The sequence below is a fragment of the Marmota marmota genome, unplaced genomic scaffold (assembly GCF_001458135.2).
Source record: "Marmota marmota marmota unplaced genomic scaffold, marMar, whole genome shotgun sequence".
Classification (NCBI taxonomy): Eukaryota; Metazoa; Chordata; class Mammalia; order Rodentia; family Sciuridae; genus Marmota; species Marmota marmota.
The window spans coordinates 7,163,818-7,174,104 of record NW_026000093.1 but is presented as its reverse complement, the minus strand read 5'-3'; the positions used below and the strand labels follow the sequence as shown (position 1 = coordinate 7,174,104).

The 10,287-nt window shown below is 38.8% G+C and overlaps 1 pseudogene; it reads right to left on the bottom strand.

Annotated features, from left to right (window-relative positions):
* Positions 1–6,079: 6,079 nt before the first annotated feature.
* Positions 6,080–8,449, bottom strand: LOC107142253 (annotated as a pseudogene).
* Positions 8,450–10,287: the final 1,838 nt, after the last annotated feature.

Sequence of the window (10,287 nt, the reverse complement as noted above, 5' to 3'; positions counted from 1 at the left end):
AAGTATTTGATGTCATAGATATGTTAATTAGCTGGATATAATTATTTCCCAACGTTCTTTAATCATAACACCACTTTTGTATCCCATAAATGTGTACAGACATATTTGTCAATTTATAATTAAAAATAAAAATTAAAACCATGATGAGATACCACAATATATCTATTAGAATGGCTAGAAAGCTAAAATTAAAACAAGTAACCATATTAAGTGTTGTTAAGTATGGAAAGGAACTAGAACTCTCATTAATGCTGTGGAAATGAATCATGAAACCACTTTGAAAAACAGTTTGTCAGTTTTTTAAAAAGTTATATATATACTCTCTTAAGAACCAGTCACTCCACTCCTAGGTACTTAACCTAAAGAAAATAGATGTCTACGCAAAGACTAGAACTGAAACGCTATAGCTGTTTTGTTTTTTTTTTATTTTAGTCAAAAACTATTTTGACTATTTGTCCAACAACAGATGAATGGATAAGCAAACTGTGGTTTATCCACACCAGGGAATAAAAAAGAAATGAGCTACTGATACATACCACTAATGTATGAATCTCAAATAAGCCAGACCAAAGAGTAGTGTATACCGTGTGATTCCAGTTCTATAATACTCTAGAAATCTTTACAAACTAATCTGTTTGTGGGGGGAAAGAGAAGAAGGAAGGACTGAAAAGAAGCATATAGACACTTCTGAGTTTTCTATTTTCATTGGGAATAGTGGTGATGGTTTCACAGCAGTGTTCGTTTTTCACTCTTATCAAATGGTATGTGTTAAGTGTTTGTAGTTAATTTTATGTCCATTATTCCTCAATACAGCTATTTCAAATTTTTTAAGATATAATTTTCTTCTCCAAAAATAAGATGTATTTTTCACTTGTTTGAATCCTCTTTAATTCCCCCAAATATTATCTTCATATAGTCTCTGTATATTTTCTGTATAGTTCATTCCTGTATATTGTTACCATTATTATTACAAATAAGACCTCTCTGTTAGATTTTCTGATTTTAGGCTTAGGTTTGTTTATATGAAAACTTTTAACTGACATAGATAATATAAAGATATGTTTCTAATTAGTACTATTTGATATCTGTTTCCCCCTGTCTGAGACCAGCCCAGGCAACTTACTGAGATCCTCGTCTCAAAATAAAATAAAAAGACATGGTGACATAGCTCAGTAGGAGAATTTCCCTGAGTTCAATCCCTAGTACGTCAAAAAAATAAAAATAAAAATAAAAACTAAGTGAAAACACAGATTTGCTATTTCCAGACGAGGAAATTTTTTTCTATTCCTTGCTTTTCCAGACAAGGAACACTGAAGACAGATAGACTTAGGAATAGAAAAGAGGAAGCTAATCCAGTTGGGCTTTCAAAATATCTCTAATGTGCAGATTACATCTCAGAAAAGAGAGTGCAGAGAAAAGAATATGGAGGTATCTCTCTGAGGTTGTACCACACTCAAGTTTCTCCCACAATGACCTGAATAAAAATGAGCAGGAGGAACAGAAAAGTTATCAGCCAACTTTCTCTGTTCATGCATTCATAAATCATTTAATGGAATCAGAATCATGCACCACTCAGTGATGGGTATATGTTCTGAGAATTATATCCATAAGTGATTTATTCATTGTATGAACATTACAGCATGTGCTTACACAAACCAGGATAGCTATGGCAACACTAGACAACATAATCTTATGGGACCACTGTTATCTATGCAGTCTGTTGTTGACCAATACATCATTATGCAGAATGTGTCTATTTTCATTGAGGGCCTATTGTAGGCCCGACCCTATGCTCCAAGCTGAAAATATTATAGTAATCCTAATATATGATAGTAGCTGCCCTCCTTCCTACCAAGGAGAGATCAAAAAATAAATAAATAATATATCACCTGGTGTGAAGTACTACAAAAACATATAAAAGAGAATGCAAGTAGAATCAAGCAGTCGTGTTGAGTTAGAGAAAGGGGGATTGGACCTTGGGAGGCTGAGAAGATTGAAATTTATGGAGCAGATTAGCAGAGGTGAGGATACACAAGAAAGAGTTGGAGAAATTTGGATAGACGTCCCTTTGAGTCTGTCACTACATTTTGGTCTGCACACAGGTGGGAATAAAATCCATAAGACCAAAGAAAATTGGACAAGCAATTGGAAGAGTTTAACAACTTCTGAGACTTGTCAGGAAAATAACATTCACAGAGCAGGGTGGAGGATCTCATCGATCGCAAGAAGTTTGGCAGAAACGATGCCTCTGTCACATGTGAACTTCATCATGCACTTTGGTTTCTTTGGCTTTTCTCGGGAACTCACAGCTTTCTCTTGTGTACTCAACTGTGCTTCTGAGAAGGCTGGCCCCTGTCGCAGGGGCAGCCCCCTCGTGCTCGGATCCATCTGGACCCTTATGACCACTTCTGTTTTCGTCCTTTTACCACTTCTCAGCCTTCTACAACCTTCTCAAAGTCACTTTTCTTCCTAGATGAAGTCAGTCCTCTGGCTGTTAAGTTGACAATTCAGAATTTCCCATGGTGTTTGAGAAGCCGGGATGAGGAGGGAATGGAAATGAGAACCCGAAGACAAAGTCAAAGCAACTTTTTACAGCCAGTCTTAAGGAAAGAAAAATAGTCCATCTATTTAGAAAGGACAGAAGTAGACTTAAGATTAAGTAATAGGAAGGGTAGTAGAAAACAATAGACATTAATATGGCTGTATGTATAAACGTGGTTGTAAAACCAATGTGAGACTGCAGTCTGTACATGTGGGAAAAAAAGAATTCATACCCCACTTGAATCAAATGTATGATATGTCAAGATCATTGTAATGTTTTGAGCAACCAATAAAAAAATTTAAAAAAAAAAAAGATTTATTTTGTTTTGTTTTGTTGGGGGAGGTGTTTTGTTGGTTTTATTGTTGTTGTTTTTGATTAGGGAACACTTGAGAATGTGAAGGCAAGAGGAACAGCAGGCAGGGGGGCGGGGGGGGATAATTAGACAAGCATTAGCAGAGGAGATGAACAGAGAAGCTTCATGGTCTTAACCCCACAGCACCTCGAGCTTAGGGGACACGTGATAGATGGAAATCACCTGGAAACTGCGTCAGAGTCCTGTCTTGAGTCATAAGAGGCTGTTTACAAGCTTATTGGCATTAGGCAAATCTGCAACTCACCTTCTCATCTATAAAACAGGCATGACACTACTTCACAGAGTCGCTTGTGGATGAAATTAAATTACCACAAGAAATCATCTAAGATAATCCTGTGCATACATTAGATACTGAAAAATGATTTCCTTTCTCCTTCTCTTTCCTGGATGTAACTAGTCATGCTCAAGTGTACTAAGGAAACAGGAATCAGTATTCTAAAGTAATTTTTTAAAGTATATAGTCTCATAAAAATCAATTATCATGTCACTATCAGGACAATCCCTTTATATAGCCTCCTTCAGTTTGCAAGACAACACAACATGAAAAGAAGATTAGTCTTGAAGACCATTACTTGGCACATCTCAGTGTTCAAGGTGAAGTCCAAGCTTGGCTTGATGCAACACACTTGGGTGGAGGGTTATCTGAGTCGTGACCCCTCTTTGCATTGCAACATCTGTGAGGGCCACTCCCAGTTCAGTCCCTTTCCTCAACCTCTTTAGCAGCCCACGTTTCAAAATAAGGAACAGAGGCATTATCAAGAGAGAGAGAGAACCGGCCCAAGCAGCCCTCAGACCCAAAGTGGGGAGGTCCACTTTCCATGGTCTCTGATTACCTTCTATTGTTCAGATGTGGAACACCTGGTAATCCAGTGACCACTGATTAGCACTGCCAAATTCCTGCAGAGAACTGGGATTAGGCATCAAGATTGTTCTAGTTTTTTTTTTTTTTTTCATCACTTTGAGACTAAAGGCCCCTTAGAAAAATCTAAGGAAACAACTGAGTCTTCTCCCCTAGAAAAAAAAGATGTACAGAAACTTGGCATCCAATCTGAGGGATTTCACTTGCTCTCAGAAGGTCATCCTCAGGCTCCAAGTTAAAAGCTCCAGATGAAAAGCACCTCCATGTTCAGGAAGGCTAAGATTGCGTATATTCTAAAATCCAGGCTTTATCAATCCATGCCTAACATCACAAAAACAGATGATAAAATGCTTTCAGATAAAAAGAATTAGAGCACTATCCAAGAGAACAAAAGGAAAGGGAATAAAGTTTAACACTATACCTCACCCAATTCCATTGAAACACCCCCTTCCCGGGGCCTCTTTAAAAAAAAAAATAGGCTTAATTTGTAAGTATTTGAATGTAACTTCCAAGGAGTCCTAAAATCCATGGGAAATGATGAAGGCCAGGCTCTTCTCTTTGTATCCTTCCACACAGAAATGAAATTACAGGTCTTAAAACAAATAGATTTGCTCCAGGACCCCTCCTACCTGGAGGGAATTTTAAATGAAGCTCCAACCTTAAATCCTGGTCCCTCTTAATTTTGGCCTGGTTAGAAGAAAGCAGGGCACATAAACCTACTTACTCATGACGGCTTAGTGGAATAAATATTAATATTAAGACACTATTTTAATTTTGCTCATTATATAGGAGAAAGCCAGCTCAACATTCTCCCCCAACATCAGTGCTTCTTATGAGCCAACCCATTTCTAGGGAGAGTTCCAAATATGGTAGCTTCAACCACTTTGATGCAAAGAAATCAACTTTTCCACCCTATGCAAGTCATTAAAAATTATTTTCAGCTCAGTGTTCTCTCCGGTCAACTGTGGTTTATTTCAGAAGAACTGTATCACAACCAGCCTTCCAGTTGATCCATACGGCTGCCGTTGGCATTTTATATTTTTGTCTGATTCTTCCATGACTATCTAGCACAGTGTCTCCTCAAGCATACTGGCTGATACCAGGCTGGTTACAATAAAGCCAAATGGAAGCTTATTATCTAACATAGGGATTCTGACTCAGGAGCCCAAGAATCTGTGTTTTTGTTAAGTCTCACCAGGTGAATTATCCAGAGCTTGGACCTACTGCTCCACTGTATGTGTGAGCTTACATTCCATTCCACAGCAATTTTCTTTTTCTTTTTTTTCCTGTTTGTAGACTGTCCTTTATTAGGGAGAGTTGTCCTTTGCATGGGAGGATTAGATGAATTCTAGATAGGAAAGAGGAGTGGGAGGGCCAGGGAGGGGGCAGGGGATTAGCAAGGGCGGTGGATTGTGATGGACATCATTATCCAAAGTACATGTATGAAGACACGACTTGGGTGTCAACATACTTTATATATAAACAGAGATATGAAAAATTGTGGTTTATATGTGTAATAAGAATTGTAATGCAAAGAAAAAAAACAAAGTACATGTATAAAGGCATGAATTGGCGTGAACATACTCTATATACAAAGATATGAAAAATTGTGCTCTATATGTGTAATAAGAATTGTAATGCATTCCACTGTCGTGTATTAAAAAAAATAAAATCAATAAAACTAAAAAATACTGAATCCCATTAGTGGAATTCTTAGAAAATCAAAAAAGTATTTTGAAGTCCTCAGTATTTCTTTTAAGCTTTGTATATTTCTTCTAGTCACCACAGCTAATTAAGCCTTTAACTCAATACTCAAAGTAAAATTTCTAGCTACTTGTGCTGCCAAGTTTTCCCTAAATGATAACATGCTATCAATATGACTTATCACATCTGGGTGCAGTGGCACACACCCATAATCCCAGCCACTTGGGAGGTTGGGGCAGGAGATTGGCAAATTCGTGGCAAGCGTTGGCAACTTAGTGAGACGCTGTCTCAAAATAAAAAAGACTCACTGGTCCAATCCTGGGTGCAATCCTCAATACTGGAAAAAAAAGATAAAAGATTTGTTATACATCTGACTAATTTTCTTTACGTGGCATAAATGACAAGAAACAAAGACACGGCACAGTCACTTGGCATCACAGTAGTCTTCAGCAGAAGAATACCTCAGTTGTACCAGACTATATTTAGTTATTTTTATTAGGGCAAGAGTGTGTATGGTCTATAACTTATTTTCCTTGCATGCATGAATAGTGAAGTGCCTTTGTCTCTCCTCTCTCTCTCTCTCTCTCTCCATGGGCCGATGTCATGTTCTGGTCACAATGTGCCACCATAGTGGGGGCAGATCACCTTCCTTCCTGGCAGGAGGCAAAGCTTGAGTTTTAGGACCTTTGGTGGGGTTTCCTCCTGTGGGTGCTTAACCTCTTGCTCCCATCTTTCCCTTCACAATTTCTTCCGCTGCTCTCTCTTGGCAAACTAATCAGGATACAGTGCCTTCTCAGAAGGATGCTAGTGATCTAAGCACCTTTCCAGAATCTTGTAGCACTCCTATATCTCATAGGAGGTGCCCCCAGGTGAGTCAGGGAAGATACACGACTGTGGGTGCTGATTGTGCCAGAATTCTTCTTCTGCCTCCCTAAAGAGCTGGGTGCCCTTTATCATATCCTTTTCATTCCTATGTTCTTCAAACCCCGCTCTTATCAAACAAGCAAAGTACTGGTATTTGTCCCTGTGGACACACCATAACTCAAGGTGGCACAGTGCCCACTTATAAAGCCACAACATCTTCTGCTGGTGGTTCACATAGCGGTAGGCACTGAGAAGACCACGAGGCTCCGCTCTCCTTAGTGGCCACGAGGGCTGTCTCCAGAGCAATTTTCCTATACCCACATTTCTCACATACTACCCTCAGTTTCAGCAGAAGTCTCCTTTCTACTTCAGGCACAGAACTAATGCTCCTCAAATACCTTGGCTGTCACCCAACTTATCTTCTAGGTGTGCCATTCACTTTTCCCTTTTCCTCCCTCTACTCTAAGATGTAAGGAGGAAATGTACCTCTCCTCCCTCCTCCCCACCAATGCCAGCACCTCGACTCTCCCAGTTACGTCCTCTGTCAGAAAGAGATCGTCCTGTGATGATGATGACAGCATGTCACATGTAAGTGAAATCTTACATTATTTGTCCTTTTGTGACTGGTCAGTTTCACTTAGCATAAGGTCCTCAAGGTACATCCATGTTGTAGCATCTGTCGGAATTTTCCTCCTTTAAATACTGAATAATATTCCTTTGTATATATTTATAGTTGTCCCTCTGTATCTGCAGGGAATTGGTTCCAGGATTCCCCAGCCCTCATGAATACCAAAATCTGAGGATGCTCAAATTTCTTATATAAAATGGCATATTTTCACATAACCTACATACATCCTCCCATGTGCTTTAAATCATCTCTAGATCACTTTAATGCCTAATACAGCATAAATACTATGTAAATGGTTGCTATAATATATTGTTTAGGGAATAATAACAAGATAAAATAATCTGTTACAGATTCAATTACAGATATCATTTTTCTTTTCCTTTCCCCCCCCCCCCCAAATATTTTAAATCTACAGTTGGTTGAATCTGGGGATACAGAGCCCAGACAGTTTATTTCAGAATACAAGAGCCATTAGATGTAACAGGATAGGATAAAACCTGGATCAGTTAAACAAAGGTATGTCCTCTTACCCCTTCACAACCCACCCTACTCCCTACTATTTCTTTTCTCTATGACCCTAGCAAGGGCCTCAAAGTTCATGAAGAGCCAACTGTTGGCCTCTCTAATTCTAAATGGACTTTTTCAAATCTGGAACCCAGGCAACCATCTTGAAAGCGATGGTTAATGAGAGACTGAAGAAAGAAAAGGTCCTAAACTGTTGTCCTAAACCACTCCCTGGGGACGGCGGCACAGCATAGTCTTTAAGTGCACCAGAGTTGAAATGATTGATGTCCAGGCCCCGCAGAGCTACTTACCATGTGACTTTTAAAGTCCACTAGTAAAACTTCACTATTGCCAGGGTGCGGTGATGCATACCTACAATCCCAGTGACTGTGGAGGCTAAGGTAGGAGAATTGCAAGCTCAAAGCCAGCCTCAGCAATTTAGGGAGGCCCTAAGCAACTCAGTGAGGCCTTCTGTCTAAATAAAATATAAAAAAAGAGCTGGGGATGTAGCTCAGTGGAGAAGTGCCCCTGGGTTCAATTCCTGGTGCCAAAAAAATTAAATAAAGAAAATAAAATAAAAGGAGACAAAACCTTCATTATTAAAACTACTATTCAAATTTCACCATTTTCAACTTCACTATTAAAATGTAATTCCTTTTTCTGGATTTGTATTCTTCAAGTAATACCTATTTTGTTTTGGGTTTGTTTGCTCCTGGGTATTTGCTCTAATTCTGGCCATTATACCTGACTTCTTTCCGGAAGATTCCCTCAATTATCAGTCCACTTCCTTTTCCGCAAGACTAAAATCTGACCAGAGAAACCATTCCTCTGTTTGGCGCTTGGTTCAGCATGACCAGCATGTGACCACAGTACATAAAACACAGGAACCATTTTACTGGAATCTCCAGGAGAGAGGCGGTCATTTTCCCCGGAGTTGGATCCCATGACAGGTAGTCCTGAAGCCATTTCAATCATCTTACCTCCACATGAAATCTAAAAATGGGTCTACTCCCAAGGAATCAGAACCAACAGAAAAAATTTGATCCTGGGAACACTGTTGAGTCCCTAAATCTAATCATGACCAAAAAAACTATCATTTCTAAATACTTTAGTTGTGTGATTCAATAAGATCGCTGCTGATTAAGCTAATTTGGGTTTGATTTTCCATTACATGGAATCAGAATCAAAAATCATAATTAAAACTATAAATTTTAACATATAAGAGTGCAGAAGACCAAAGCTTGGGTTGTGGGTAAAAGAGAGAAGAAGATTGCTTGGCTAATGAGGAAACTGAGTCAGAAAGTCTAGATGTTGAGTATGATTGGTTATAAGACTAGCTAAGGAGGAAATCTGTCATCAGAAAAGAGAGTGACACTCATTTTGCTGGATAAATTCTTTTTCAAGTCTTCATATATGTACTTTGTTTAATGATGTCCATCACATTCCACCATCCTTGCTAATCCCTTATCCCCTCCCTTTCCCTCCCACTCCTCTTCCCTATCTAGAATGTACCTAATCCTCCCATGCTCCCCCTCCCTACCCCACTATGAGTCAGCCTCCTTATATCAGAGAAAACATTCAGCATTTGTTTTTTGGGGATTGGCTAACTTCACTTAGCATTATCTTCTCCAGCACCATCCATTTACCTGCAAATGCCATGATTTTGTTCTTTTTTATTGCTGAGTAAAATTCCATTGTGTATATATGCCACATTTTTTTTATCCATTCATCTACTGAAGGACATCTAGGTTGGTTCCACAGTTTAGCTATTGTGAATTGTACTGCTATAAACATTGATGTGGCTGTGTCCCTGTAGTGTGCTGTTTTTAAGTCCTTTGGGTATAGTCCGAGGAGAGGAATAGCTGGGTCAAATGGTGGTTCCATTCCCAGTTTTCCAAGGAATCTCCATACTGCTTTCCAAATTGGCTGCACCAATTTGCAGTCCCACCAGCAATGTATGAGTGTACCTTTTTCTCCACAGCCTCGCCAACACTTATTGTTGTTTATCTTCATAATAGCTGCCATTCTGACTGGAGTGAGATGATATCTTAGTGTAGTTTTGATTTGCATTTCTCTGATTGCTAGAGATGATGAACATTTTTTCATATATTTGTTGATTGATTGTATATCATCTTCTGAGAAGTGTCTGTTCAGGTCCTTGGCCCTTTTGTTGATTGGGTTATTTGTTTTTTTGGTGTTTAGCTTTTTGAGTTCTTTATATACCCTAGAGATTAGTGCTCTATCTGATGTGTGAGGGGTAAAAATTTGCTCCCAAGATGTAGGCTCTCTACTCCCCTCACAGATTGTTTCTTTTGCTGATAAGAAACTTTTTAGTTTGATTCCACCCCATTTATTGATTCTTGGTTTTAATTCTTGTGCTATAGGATTCTTATTAAGGAAGTTGGGGTCTAATCCCACATGATAAAGATTAGGACCTACTTTTTTTTCTATTAGATGCAGAGTCTCTGGTTTAATTCCTAGGTCCTTGATCCATTTTGAGTTGAGTTTTGTTCATGGTGAGAGATAGGGGTTTAATTTCATTTTGTTGCATATGGATTTTCCCAGCACCATTGTTGAAGAGGCTATCTTTTCTCCAGTGCATGTTTTTGGCAACTTTGTCTAATATAAGATAATTGTAACTTTGTGAGTTAGTCTCTATGTCCTCTATTCTGTACCATTGGTCTACCAGCCTGTTTTGGTGCCAATACCATGCTGGTTTTTGTTACTATTGCTCTGTAGTATAGTTTAAGGTCTGGTATAGTGATACCACCTGCTTCACTCTTCCTGCTTTGGATTGCTGGATAAATTATCTG